The sequence below is a fragment of the Rhinolophus ferrumequinum genome, chromosome 3 (assembly GCF_004115265.2).
Source record: "Rhinolophus ferrumequinum isolate MPI-CBG mRhiFer1 chromosome 3, mRhiFer1_v1.p, whole genome shotgun sequence".
NCBI classification, from domain to species: domain Eukaryota; kingdom Metazoa; phylum Chordata; class Mammalia; order Chiroptera; family Rhinolophidae; genus Rhinolophus; species Rhinolophus ferrumequinum.
The window spans coordinates 78,289,154-78,304,013 of record NC_046286.1 but is presented as its reverse complement, the minus strand read 5'-3'; the positions used below and the strand labels follow the sequence as shown (position 1 = coordinate 78,304,013).

Genomic DNA, 14,860 nt, shown 5'->3' with positions numbered 1-14,860 from the left:
AGTCTGACATGGCCCTCACCCACTGGGACATCTGCACTGTGGTCAGCTGGTGAGACCCTTTGCAGAATGTTGCCAATTCTTCTGTATATATTCACTGTCCTGGGTTTCTCCTGTAAATTTTTACAAGGACCAACCTGTGGCTGGTCTTTTCCTCAGTCCTTTCCCACTGCTGACATTTGTCAGGGTTGTGGCCCTCCAGGCTTTCCATGTCTATGGCACGGTTTGAGGACATTCAGTTTTATAGTTGTCAGGAGGGTTTCTTTGGGATATTTTCTTCCTGGGACAACACCTCAGCACAGACAGTCAATCCCTGTGATGTTGGGACAGTTTGTTTCCAGAGGCAACCACCTCTGAAGTGATTCTGAAGAGACCTTAAACATACATTGAGGGAAAAATGAGAGTTAAGTCAGGATTTTAGAGGTGTGTAAATGTTGGCCTAAGGTTGTTGGTATTCATTCAGTGTGCAGTGGTTTACAAATAATGCCTATTATTTATTCTGATTATAAAATTTATGTGTGATCTTTGTAGAACATTTACGGATTACAATAAGGAAAACTTCGACATTGTTATCGTGATTTGGGCTAGGGTATGGCAAAGTGGGGGTGACAAGAGATACTCAGATTCAAAGTAGGTTTAGAAGATAGACTTCAGCACTTACTCAGGCTTTTTTCAATTGTAATATTATGTCAGAGCATTTTTTTTTTTTCAAAATTTGCAAAGCCATTTCCATCATTTCAACATTGCCATTTTTAAGCAATGAAATGATGTGGTTTTAGGGAACTTGATATGGAGATGAAGAGGGAGAAAGAACGATAAGAATTAGTGAGAAGCTCTGGCAATCATCAGAGGGGGTAGTAAGGCCTCAGACTGAACTGGCAGCTGTGAATGTAGAGATGAAGAATGAGACACAGCACAAAAGCATAAAGAGATTTGATGACTAACATGAGGACCAGAAGCAAGGGAATAATTCATGATCTCCATACCAGAGTGACTGGTGACAGTACTGAGTGATTCTCTGTCTTACCTGACTAAATGGTTGGGGAGAATAATAACTTTAGAGATAATAAGTAGCACAATATTATTAGTGGTAATTGTTCTTCTGAGGCAAAAACAAAATAAAACAAACCACAACAAAAAAATTGGCCATAGCATACTTTCTCTTAAAGAAATGGCCCATTTACAGCCATTAAAAGCCCAGATTGCTCAATGTTCCTTTCACATTTTGTCGTTGTTATTGTTTGCTGGTTAAGGGAGTGTATTAGTTGTAATCATTGGGGGCCATCTTGGAGGCTATCAACCACAAGTGCATTCCTACATTTTTAGTTGGTTAACACATTTGTACTATCAACAAAGCAGGGGGAAGCTTTATGAAGAGACCTAAATTAACTCAGAAACCCCGATGATATAGATGTGTAAAGGACAAAGAGAATGTTCCATTTTTAGGACATTTTAGAAGGCTTTTTTCTCCTTCTCTTTCCTTCAGACATATGAATTCCAGTGTTTTACCTAATAAGTGCCTGTGCTGGAAAACTGAGGTGGTGGTGGGGTGAATGGCAGGAGAAAATAGAAGGTTGGCAGGTTTGTTGCAAGTATAAACATAAGATGATATGAAATTATGCAGCTCTACAATTTGGTTTCTTGCTGGGCTGCTCTGATCAAGGATTTGGAGGGAACAAGGTAGTAACTACTGGCTAAAATTGGGTTTGAGATTATCTATGAATTTTTATTATACACTTCCATCCTCTATTACCAAAAATAATGGAGATTTGGCTATGGAATCAGAAGATGTGGCTGCCACATACTTATTACAATCAGCTTCCAGGCTTGCATGGTAGGACAATGACCTTTGAATATGAGGACGTAAATCTCCTTTCATCTCTTTCCAGGTTCTCTGCATTAATTGCAGTTTCTGTCCAGTTTGAAACAAAAGATCACTGAACTGGCGTTGGCAGACTAATGCTGTTCACAGTATTTTTGCATCTCCAAGAGGCACATAGGCAAGTGATGGAAGGGAGAGTCATAGACCACACTGAGGGGTGGGGTGACGTCTGTCTGCAGGGAAAGAAGAGAGACGAGTGGATGGGACCCTCCCTTTCAAGAAAGGGTTTTTCATCCTGTTCTGGTTGTGGGTTGGATAGTGGAGCTGGGGAGGGAGTTGGGATGTGACTACACGCCTGGCTTCTGATTAAGGGATTTGGATGGAATCTGTTACATAAGATGTATTGGTACCCATAGACACTAACTAGTTTAGTCCTGACTACTATTGAACCTCGGTAATTATTCAGGAGAATAACAATCACCTTGCCAAGAGCTGTGATTTGGTATTTTGTTTTGTTTGTGTGACATGTTGAAGGAAGTCAAATTTTAATCCCTGTGATATCCCTCTCCCATTACCAAATTCCCAGGGGTACCAAAGTGAGAGGTCTATTCAGTGGAAGTTAATCAAATGTGTTGTTTGGTGTTATTTATTAATACTTTCATTCAACAAATATTTATTGAGGTCAATTATGTTTGAGTCTCATTGCTACGTGGGGACTAAAACTAGACATACCCTCTGACCTCACAAAACTTTCTGGGGGAGACTAATTCCATATGCATGTAATGTACATAGGCCATGGAGTTGCTCTAATATTGTACTCTTCTACCAGCAATTTGACAATTAACATCTTCAGAGCCTTCATCTTTATACTTCTTAACTTCTTAACTTTTAACTGATTCTATTCTTTCTGCTTGTTTTTCTCCATGTGTCTCCTTGTCTGGGCCTCCTTTCTCTTTCCCTGATTTATTGAGTCATAGCTGAGCAGCTTTGTGCTCTGGAAAATTCTGTCATTGTAATGAGACATGCACTGTATATTGATGCTCCATCTTCAGTATTGAAAAGCTACAGGGAGATTAAATTGTTCTAAACCAAAGTATTTTAAATGTAATAGAAGAGTGCAACCTTTAAAGGCATCTTCTTGCAATGAACCTTTTGATAAATAGGAGGACTCTTTTGTAATGTAGATAACAATCCTTTATTTTCTCTGTTGACAAGATCTAAATTTAAAGACAAATGAACCTGTATTATAATATTAGAGTGAGACTGGAAAACTCATCACTCCAAAAAAGATTTGGTTGAAATAAGAATCACATGTAAAACACAATTGTCATCTGATTTTCAGGTTAATGATAAGTGTGAAAAGTAGGTAGTAACATTATGTGTTACTTTAAAGGCCCTGGTAAAAACAGAAATTGTTTCTATATTTTAGAAAAATCACTCCAGGAAAGCAATGATGAGATATGAATATGAATTTTGTGCTTGAAAATGAAGATGAGCCCTAATCTCGGTACATATTTCTAGTAGATCAATATCTGTCTTTCTAATATGGTTGCCACAGTCTTCAGTTTTGCTAGTCGTGAATGTAATTATTGAGATTCACTAATGAGCTGCTAAATCAGATCATTGGGAAAGTGTTAGTGAAATAACAATATAGAGGCCTGGAGCAATTCAAAAGCAGACAGCTATATTTCTTGTTAGATTTTTCAGTTCTCCAACAACTGCCATTTTTTCTAGCTCTTCTTTGAAATCATTTTATGAAGTAAGAGTTATCTTTCCTTTGTATGTCTGAAAGAAGCAAACCTTTGAAAAGTTTCAGAATACTCTTTCTAAGTCATTTGAAAGCAGGTACATTAATTAGGCGTTTAATTGTCTGTTTTTCTGTTTCAATTTTCTTTTTTGTCAGCAAAGAACCACAGTAATATTTAATAGCTAACCAATATAAGTCAATCTTTGGTATCATATTTATATAGGCTAGAGTGAAATGAAAAAAGACTTTATCTGAAAAATGAAAAAAGACTTTCATATAAATGCAGGGTAGTTAAGGATATAAATAGAATTAACAAGTTCACAACTACTTAAAAGAATCCCTACAACAACTTTACTAGCATCTGTTTATTGTTAAACAATGTGCTAACAAGATTTTTAATAAAGGTCAAGTCAGCTCTCTATTTGGCAGCACTAACCATTCTTTGTTTTTATTGAAGAGAATTTAGAAAAATCACCTGATATGCCATCCAAAGAGAACTGGCATTTGTGTGTTGATATATTTGCTTTCAGCCTTTTAAAAATTTGTATGTATGCATGTATAGTTATTAAAATGCAGTTGAAATATAATCAGCACAATTCTGCTTTATCCATTGAATGTTATATTGTGGGGATTTCTTTTCATATAATTATATGTGAAATTTTTTTTAGGACAGCATATGATATTTTTTATTATATTAGTTACACTATTTTACTTAATAATTTTCCTATTGTCATATATTTAAGTTTTTACACTTTTTTGTTACAATACACAATTTAATAAATGGTGTGTACACAATCTATTTAATATGATCCAGAAATGGAACTAATGTGCAGAAGAAATGAAATGACCTTTCACAAAAGTTGTTTAATTTACACTCTGTGAGGAGAGGGCAAGAAGTTATACCAATCTCTGCATGTCAGTAGAAAACAAATATTTTACATAATATTTTAAAAAGTTTTTGCCAATTTGATAAAAGAACAATGTCATCCTATTGTTTAGGTTGCATTTGTTGGAATATTAGTAAAACTGAAACTTTTTGCTTATTGATCATTTATATTTCTTGTTCTGCGAATTTTGGCTGATGCTCTTTTTTTCATTTTTCTAGTATATGTAGCTTATTTATGTTTAATGCCCTTTCTTTATTAAGGATATAGACCCTTTGTCAAAATTTTACAAATACTTATTCTAGTTAATCATTTGCTTTTGTTTATGAAATCTTATGATGTATGGATATGTTAATTTTTATGTAGTCAAATGTAAATGGTCCTTTTCTTTGTGTTTTTTTCAAATCTGTCAGAAGTCCTACTTAAAAATATCCAGTAATGATTTACCTATAGTTTTGTAGTTCTCATGACTTTTTTTTTCATTTAACACTTTGATTTGGTCTTTTCCCAATGGTGTCTTCAGTGACACTAGTTCTGTGGAGTGATAATAGGTGAGAGGCAGACGTTTTCCATGGTCAGAAAGTTTGGAAACACAAGGTTATACAGTAAGCTGATTAAAAAAACAAAAAAACAAAACAAAAACAAAAACTTCAGGACTTCTCAGAACACTTAACACACTAAAATACATTATTTTCCTCATAGGGGCCAGGCAGAGGAAGGATATAATCAGACTTGTTTCATCAACAAGTCTTTTTTGTTTTCCTGAGCACTTCTTAAGTTGAGAATTTCTCACAATTCACTTTAGGAAGCATGGCTCTTATCCATCTGAAATGTAGTTACAGTTATGGGACAAGGTGGACCTCCAATTTCATTTATTTTCCTGAATTCATCAATCAATTGTTTGAGTATCAGAGCATCATTTTTTCCATATTGATCGATTTCCTTATTGGTTTGTAAATTTGAACTTTTTTCCTTTCTAATCTAAGTTGACACTGTTGGGAAAAGGATAAAAAGAAGACAATGTAGAGAAATAGCAGGCTTGCATTGCAACAAACAAAACCTGAAGGCAATTTCATTTCTAAGTATTATATTAATAACATAAACTGTGTTTGAGAGTCGGAAACAGTGAAGCAGCAGAGGAGCTTTAACTAAAGCTACATGGCCTTCTCATCACATGAAAGCTGCTTCGTGTCACCCTCAGAAGAAAAATGTTTCCATCCGAAAACTTTCTTGCATAGAATCTAAAATTTCATCCAATACCGGTTCTAAAAATTTGGGCTTTTCTGAATGATTTGTAACTTCTGGCTGGGGTATTACATTTCGTTTATTTTGGAAATTCTTGAGTATTTTATTGGTGTGTACTTCTGATTGAGTGCCTAAAAAATATTCTGGGTAAAACACTTAGAGTAAAGGAAAAATACAAAAATTAGTTTAAATAAAAAGGTGATTACTTTAGAATGAATGACCTTAAAAAGAAAAAAAAAATTCAGTGATGAGGATAAATATTAGGGAGTTTGACAGTTTACTTGCTGTGCATTAGTCTGTGCAGTTAACATTAGTCTGAAGCAGCTACCTGCTTAAATAGCCTGGCCATCAAGAATCTTTAGTTGAAATTGCCAAATGCTGAGGGCGGACATTCCAGTTTTATAGATAGAACTTTGTAGGCAAATTTTAAGGAACTACCTGTTGCTGACTTCTCAGGAAATAGAGAAGGAATGGATTCGCCCTTGCTAATTACCAAATGAAGCCACTTTTTCACTCATGTTCACATGTGGCTTAAGATGCAGAACCCAGGGTATTCTTGCTCTGTTAAATGTCAAAGCGATTTATAGCCTTGATATGTCCCCTATAGTTAAATTTTAAGATTAAAGCAAAGCACCATAAAATTATTTAAATGTAAGAGTCAAACTGTTTTTTTCAAATTCATTTGAATTTTTCAGTTACAAATTTCAGAAGTCATCTAGACCAGAGTAACTGATAGCAGGAAAAAAATTGTGAAAGTTATTTTCTTCCTTAGGAAACTAAGTTGCTTTTTTATTATTGATCAGATATGGGACAATATTAGCCACTAAAATAATTGAGGCACAGGGACCTCTTTATCACAACCCCAGTGAGCAGAGCTGTTAGGCTTTCTCTGCCCTGACCGATGGTTTCCCGCAGTTTGGGATACCCCTGGGCCACCTTGAGGGCAGGGGAGGCTGCTGAGTTTCCTTCAAGACTGAAATACAGCCACAGATGGAAGGACATTCTGAGACTGTGCCCATGCCCACAGCCTGCCATGCGTAGATAAGTGGCATGGTGGCATTTTTTTTTTTTTTTTTTTGGCCTGTAGTCTGGCCAATGTAGTCATCTCTACATGTGGTATTTTAAGGGTTGTAATTTACATCCTATGTACTTCCAAAATATATCTGAAATTGCTCCCCTTACAGAACAGAACACAGGTCTGGACCTAGTACTGTCATTTGGTGAAGAATTCCATACAACTACTAAATATATTGGCATTATTTGTCCAGTCATTCATTCATCAAATAGGATTAGGCGCCTGCTGCATTTTGGGTGCTTTATTAGGTGTAGGGAACACAGAGATTGTGGGATATTGTCTTTTCATCAAAGAACTCAAAGAACTAAGTGACAGGGACAGACTTAATAGAGAAATCAGTGCTGCAAGATAAGGGCTAACCCAGAAGAAGGCATGGGTCGTGGGACCCCATGTGGAGCTCAGAGGCCTGAGAGTCTGGAGGAGCTGGGAACGCTTCCCAAAGCAGGAGAGAGGTCCTACAAGATGAGTAGGCATTGGCCAGGCTGAGTTGGGGAAGATGTTTACCCCAGGAGTATGTGCAGTCTTGAAAGACCCTATATCACAGGGCTAGGTACATTTTAGTGTGGTGTGCTGTGTGAGAAGCCCGAGATGAGGATAAATAGGGCATCTGGGCTCCTTTAGGGAAGGCCTGTATTGTGTGCCATTATGAGGAGTGTGGAAGATTTTGGCATAATAATCAGGACCAGGGGCTTTAGAGCCAGCTCTGCATCTCACCAGCTGGGTGACCTTGGGCAAGTTAGTTAACCCCTGTGTCTCTTTGAAATGCAAATAACAATAGAATTAAGAATTCACCATCTATATATTTTTATGGATAAGTGTGTGTGTGTGTGTGTGTGTGTGTGTGTGTGTGTGTGTGTTGACAAATAGATAAAATTAATAGATAAAATCATCTGAATGTAGTTACTACAAAGTCCAGAGTCTGGCACATATTAAGCACCATATAAGTGTTAATTATTCTTGTTATGGGAGATGAAAGTGTTCCATATGGTAATCCAAGTGCTTCTTTCCTACTCACCCCCAGAGTTTGCATACAGTTAAAAAATATGCACTGTTTGCTGTAGACAGCCTCCCTCCCTGTCTCACCCTTCTCAGGCACAATCCTTTCCTGGATCCTGTCTCATCTCCTTCCTAATTCCAAGCAATTTTCCAATCTATTTGCATATAATGGAGCATGTTTTACAACTTTCCCCACCCATATGTGTTTTGATGGGAACATGGTTATATGTGTTGGTTTGAATCTCCTGATTGGTATGGATAAACAGCTTTTCGTGATACAAACAAAACTAATATGCACAGATTGAGGGCATAATCTAGTTTTTAATTTCTGTGAAAATTCATGAAGGGTTTGAAGGCTTAACAAGACAGATAAGTCACTTGCATTCTATTAATATCTGCAACCACCAGAGACTTTGATCTTTTCTGCAGATAGATAAAACTCCATGTTACACTCCGTCCAAGGTTTCTGGCTGTTTTTTGATGGCTATGTTTTATAGCAGATGGTGGAAACACCAATTAGGAGATCTCAGGAGAGCAAGGGGCCTGACCAAGAGGTGCAGAGTGAGGGGCTGGAAAGAAGCCGAGCTGAGGAAGCTGTGGGGTACAGAGAACTGGCTTGGGGGTCAGGAGACCAGGCTCTAGATCCTGACTTTACGTTGCTCTGAACTCTGAACCCCTGGCTTAACTTTTCTGAGTCATTTTCTGGCCATAATCTCTATGATTCTGTGTCGACTCCTCAGAATTGCATCTCATGGGGATTATTGTTAATTTCTCACAGATAATTTGTGTTTGTGCCAATTTCATAGATGGCTGCAGGACACACTCCCTGGCGTGTGCAGAAACTCAGGGGAAGAGGAAGCAAGGCCATCTCCTCCCATGTCTCCGTCTTAAGAGCCAGGAGGTTTCTCCTAGGAACTTCCTGGTGAACCTCACATTTCTCATTGTCTGCAAGTCACATTTCCATTCTGGAGGCAGGGGGCAATGGGATTATACTTAGGCCAGCCAACCCTGGAGCTTATCCGAGGCATTTCACTGTGGGAGGAAGGGGTGGATACGTGAGTTTAATCAACATTCAGTTAGGAAGAGGGGGGTTGGATGTATATTTCCATAGTGTCATACAAGATGTTTTAAAATGCTGACCGGATAGGATCAGGGCATACCTTAAGTTTTTCCATGAATTATCACAGAATGGCGTGATAAATTTTGGTTGCAATTTTTGAATCCAGTTGTATCACCAGTGAAGTCAGCTTGATACCAGCCTTTTTTCCTTAATGGGAGACTGACAAATGTTTTGCTGAAATCCAGGCAAACCACATCCACAGTAGAAGCTCGACTTCCAAGTGAAGTAACCCGGGGCTTAGGCCTTGAACCTCTTCTCTCCAACTAACTCAGTCCCTTGGCGATGCCAACCAGACTCATGGCTTTAAATACTGTCCATATGTTGATGGAGCCAAAATTTATGTTTCCAGCACAGATGTGCCCCTGAAACTCTATTCCAAACCGGCTGTTCAACATTTTAACTTAGATCTCAATAAGCAACTCAAAGACAGCATGTCTGAAACTGGGTTCTTAATATTTCTCCTTTCTATAACTTATCCCTTCCCTAGTCTTCTCCATCCTAATAAAGCCAATTTCATTTGTGCAAATAAAGACCTTGAAGGCATGATTGACTTATGTCACTCATGATTTTCCTCATACCTCTACATCCAATTGATCAGCAAACCCTATTGGTTCTGCCTTAAAAATATATCCAAGTTCTGACCATATCCCATTACCTCCATGGCTACCATCCCTAGTCCAAGCCACTAATGCCTGTATTATGTCAACAGATGCCAAAGGGGTCTCATGCTTCCCCTTTAACTCTCTTTGAATCTGTTTTCAATAGAGCAGCCAGAGTGAGACTCGCTGGAAACACATTACATCATTCCTCTGCTCAAACTCTCCAAAAGTAAAAGCTAACATCTGTATATTGACCTCCAACACCCCTCATTGTATTTCTGCCTGCTCTCCTACTATTCTCCCCTGCCCTCATTCATTTCAGCTCATACTGCCTCCTTGTGGTTCTTCAGACATAGGCTGGTCACATTCTTACCCCAAGACCTTGGCACAAGCTGTTTCATCAACCTGTAATGCTTTCCCCTCACATTTCTGTTTGGTTTACTTTCTAACCTCTTTCACCTCTTTACTAAAATGTCGCCTTTCCACTTATCCTATTTAAAATTGTACCTCTTTCAAATTTCCTGTTCTCTTCTGTTTAATTTTCTTTCCATAGCACTTATTACTTCCTAACAGGCATATATAAGTTCACTTATTTATCTTGTTCATTGTGTATCTCCCTCGGTGGATGTAAATTACACAAAGGTTGAGATTACTCTTTTTGTTTAATTCACTGCTATATACTGACGAACTTGACTCATAATCAGCTCTCAGTAAACATCTATTTAATGAATGAATTTATCAGATTGAATAAATATGAACGCCTTGGTCCTAGGCAGATACATTTGATCAGTACATCTCAGGGTGGAGAAAGAACACCTGTCATTTTACAAAGCTCCCTAGGTGATTTGATGCACAGGTAGATTAGGTCTCACTGATCTAAGGGATTCTCTGCTCAACAGTATCTGTTTATTTGTCCCCATTAGTCTGTCTGCCTCTTTTACATAGATCCTAAGTGTAGATATGACACAGGCTGTTTACTGCCTGTATTATATTGACCGTCATAGGCAAAATCCTATGATTTAACAAAGGAAGGAAGAATTTTGACCACAGTAAATGACAGAAAGCAGGAAACGTGCATTTGTTTTCACTGAGAGCAGACTTGCCATGTCAATAGGTTACCCAGCTAACGGCATTTTCAATAACACAATGGAATTAGTTCTGTAATTACGTTCACCGACACAAACCTACAACTTCTTCGGGCTATGAATTCTAATAATATTTTACACAACACATTTGTTCATGTGGTCACTGGAGGAGGCCAAAACATTGATTTTTTTTATCAGCAGGCGTGAACTTCTCATTTGGCCATGGCTGTTATGCAATTTACACACACACACACACACACACACACACACACACACACACACACACTTCACACCAGGATTCCTCAACACTAGAGAAAACGTTGTAATTTCATGCTAGATTACAAACAGAGAGGAGAGTATCAGGTATGCCCTTCCCCTTTCTTTCACTGTGGATCTGTTTTGTTCTGTTTATAGTTCTGGATCTGTTTTTGTTACATCTTCTTTCTCCTCAGCTCTTACAAAGCTAAACCCTTCACCATGTCACTCTTCTGGTCATGAGGGTTCCCCTCCCTTGGGCCGTGTCCACATCCAACTGCCCACTCCAGCCTCTTCTCTGAAGCTGTGCTTGTGAAAAGGCATCACTGTAGGAGCAAGAGTCCAAGTATGGAATTTCTCCCCGCTCATCAGTTTCTTCCCTCAGTTAGTTTGACGTTTACAAGGGCCCACTAGGAAAACGACGATAATTGATTTGCTTCTATTTCTTCCTATGAAGACCCGACGTGGATGCTGAGTCTGAGAGAGAAGCTTGTTCCAGTGCCAGACCTCCTCATCAGCTACAGAGAAGGAAAGAAAAGGAAAAGACAATCTACCCAGAAATGGAGTGCATCCAGAGGCTCCACTCCCCAAACTTCCTCCTTTGGCAATTGTTAGATCAGCTCTTTACTCGCACCAGGCTTTTTGTTCTGCCAAGACTATGCCTTTTTATAATTTTATAATGTCTTTAGATGTGTTAAAAGAGGTTTTGAAGGCCCTGCTCATTGATGGGGATGGGATACTACGAAAACTGTGGCATTTCCCCTCTCCTCCTTCTCCAGGGATGGAATTTTCTTCCTCCCAGGAGTGTGATGGTGGACAGCTAGTTTAGCTTGTTGATGGACAGCCAGTTGGAAACGTCAGCCTTAATGATTTTATGCTTATGGGTTGGATGGAAAGGAGGGCACAAGACAGTATGTTGTGCTATGAGAACAGCTCTCATACTGGGGCCCTGTTTGTGTGTTCCACAATATGCAACCTTGGATGTGGGATTGGGATGTGTTTGTGTGTGTGTGTGTGTGTGTGTGTGTGTGTGTGTGTGTACAACAGGCTTAGAAAATCTCTTCCCCCATCTCCAAATTCCCACGATCAGGCCATGGCTTTAACATTCTCTTCCCATAGTCTCTTTCCACAGAATGACACATGTGAGGTCTCCTCTTAGCATCTATCTAGGCTCATTCTAAAGTCACGGCTGCATTCTCAGGGCTTTGTTTTGATAGGTTTTGAGGGGATGAAGCTACTTAGATTTTGGCCCTTCTCTCAGCTTCCTTCCTGATCATGGCAACATTTATCTAGTTGATTGGTTAAAATTCCTTCATTGTCTATCATGTCAATCTCACACTTTTTCTAAGGAATGGAATGGAGGAATATAAACCAGAACTGATTCTCTTGGATATTTGAGTAATTGTAGAGGCAAAGATATTTTCTAGTTATTGCTTTTTATATAACATAGAAAAGTCAATCTGCTTGTTGAAGTTCTTTTTTTTAATCTTAAATAAGATGGCAGTGATGATATATTTATTTGTTAACATGAGGTTTTGAAATTATAGCTCTTTTTACAGACTTCATGTATCATATTGTCTTCCCAATGGCAAAGAAACTGAGAACTGACTGTACATCTCTTCAAATGAGGCCATTACGTTTCCATTCCAGAAGGGTACTTCTGGCGTTGTGCTGTTTCTCACTAGATAGATGTTCTTAGGATAAATCACTGTGCTATGAAGAAAGGGTAGGGTGAGAGAATCTGACAAATTGATAAGAATTCTGTGATGCCATTGCATTCTATTCAACTTATGATCCAGAAAATGAACAACAACATGTGCTGGTTTGTTACTTATGATGAAACAAATTACCAGACTTCAGCATTAGTCATTATGACTTTGTTTTAGACATATTAGACACATTCGACTTTTAGACATTATTTTATAATTTGGAAAAGGCTGAGGGTTCAAAAACTACTTTATTATGTTATCTTATTTCTATTTGCAGTGGTGCAACATGTTCCTGCCATTCTATCAAACATGTTGAGTGTGAATTAATGGACTAAATGGTGAATTTACTGTCTAATTAAAACATTAGTTAAAAATGTTATTTGTTAAGAACCATATATTCTTTTCAAAACTATCAGCTACTAATGGGTGAGTACTACCTACATTTTATAAGTACAAATGAGCATTATAAACATTCACTAAAGTAAGCAGTTGAACTGATTGTGCATATACATTTATCAACTAGAGGTTAGGTAAAAATACATTATATTTGTAGTATTTTTTGTTTGTTTTAGCTTTTGGTCTCTCTTGGGATAGTATTATTCACCAATATGACAAATCTTTTCATGGTATGTGAACATTTTTTTCTTTCTTGGGGAAACATTCCATTGTGGAAATGAAAATAAGCTGTAATGTTCAAAATGTAATAATGATAACAACAACATTGATTTTTGATTTGAAGTAAGTTTTATAGTTATTAATCCTATAATAAATATATGACATATGATATATGATATTGTAAATAGGAGAGGTGTTATTATGTATATTTAAAAACAACTAAGCCTATATCAGATGAAGTGAATATCAAAGTATTTCTTCAACCTCCCAGGAAAATAGGGATGAATTTTGGCAATTCTGACTCAATGCATTTATATCCTACTGATGTTATTGTCATTACTTTACTATAGAGCTATTTATATCCCACACCTACTGGTGTGGGATGGCCTAGGGAAGTAGTTTCCCAAGGTTTTTGATATCTCAAATAATACCTAACTGCTTGACTGATGCTTCTTTGCTAGAATTCCCCACATTACCAGGAAATTCTACTTGGATTTTTCTAACCAAAAAGGGAAATGGCTAATGTGTCCTCTTATCCATTTACCAAGATACTTGCATCTTCAGTTTCAGGTTGGACTGATACAAAAAGTATTTAAGAGTCACACGTGAAAATCTGCCACACTTTGTGCATTATGCTCTAGAAATTTCAGATAAAATTTCTACAATTAAGTGGCAGGTTTTATTTTAATAAATGTAGGAATGTTCTAAATATTTAGAGTCTGATCACTATTTGTCTTGTGCTAACAAAAGATGCAGTGCAGATTCAAATTTTTTTTCAGGGTACACCAGAAATTCTTTGCAGCAATTTCAAGGGGTGGAGAAGATTATTTTGTTCTTTTTTGTACTGTTAAAAAATATAGATGTGTTACTTTAAAAAAATAAGTTAAAAAGCATACGCTACTTATGTAAAGGAGTGAAACACGAGAACTGTAAACTCATTTTTAGAAGACCTAAGAACACGGTGTGTTGAGAGGTCTCCAAGGCAGGGCCCCAGCCTATATCTGTGGTCAAGCTAGTCTGAGAATTATGGTATAGCTGCAGCCTGGTACCACCAGCGGGGAACCAATTTTCTGAGCAAATGAAGAACTTGATAAAGTAATGGAAGAGATATAGATTCTGAAAGTGGTAAGGGAAATCAGCACTTCCTTATTCAAAAGAATGTATGTCAGGTATTCTAATTATTAAAATCGCAACTAAAAAAAACTACTGATTCCATTTCCTTCCAAATATATGTCTCCATCTCCTTTCAGATGTATATGTTGCCTCTGTTTATTCTACTGCCCTAGTTTTCAAAATGTATATTTGAATCACTGTATATATATACATATGTATATATATACACTGTGTATATATATATATATATATGTATATATATATAATTTTTTTTTAGGTGAGTACAAGGGTCTCCCTCCCTTCTAGGTTTACAAACAATTTCCAAATAGATTTATCTCTGTGGAGGGTGTGGAGGGGAGAGAATTTTGAGCTGGTATTGAAACTGATGTGTTTAGAACAAAAGTGCAGAAGTCTGGCTAGTGGTATTCCTTCATTTCTCCATATATGATGATCTTTTACTAATGGCAAAAGTCAAACTTCAAAATATCCCAATCTGTAGTCTTATTTTCACAGCAGTGGTCAGGCTAAGATCCTGGGAACTTCAGTGGCCCTTGGATCCCAGAAATTTGGGAGGAGGTGCAGTGCTCACTCTGTGGTG

General features: G+C 37.5%; 1 long non-coding RNA gene across 2 annotated transcripts in view; it reads left to right on the top strand.

The window, feature by feature from the left end:
* LOC117015651 (uncharacterized) overlaps window positions 1–14,860 on the top strand; it is a 75,508-nt gene that overhangs the window by 23,787 nt on the left and 36,861 nt on the right. The gene's annotated exons all lie outside the window — the stretch shown is intronic.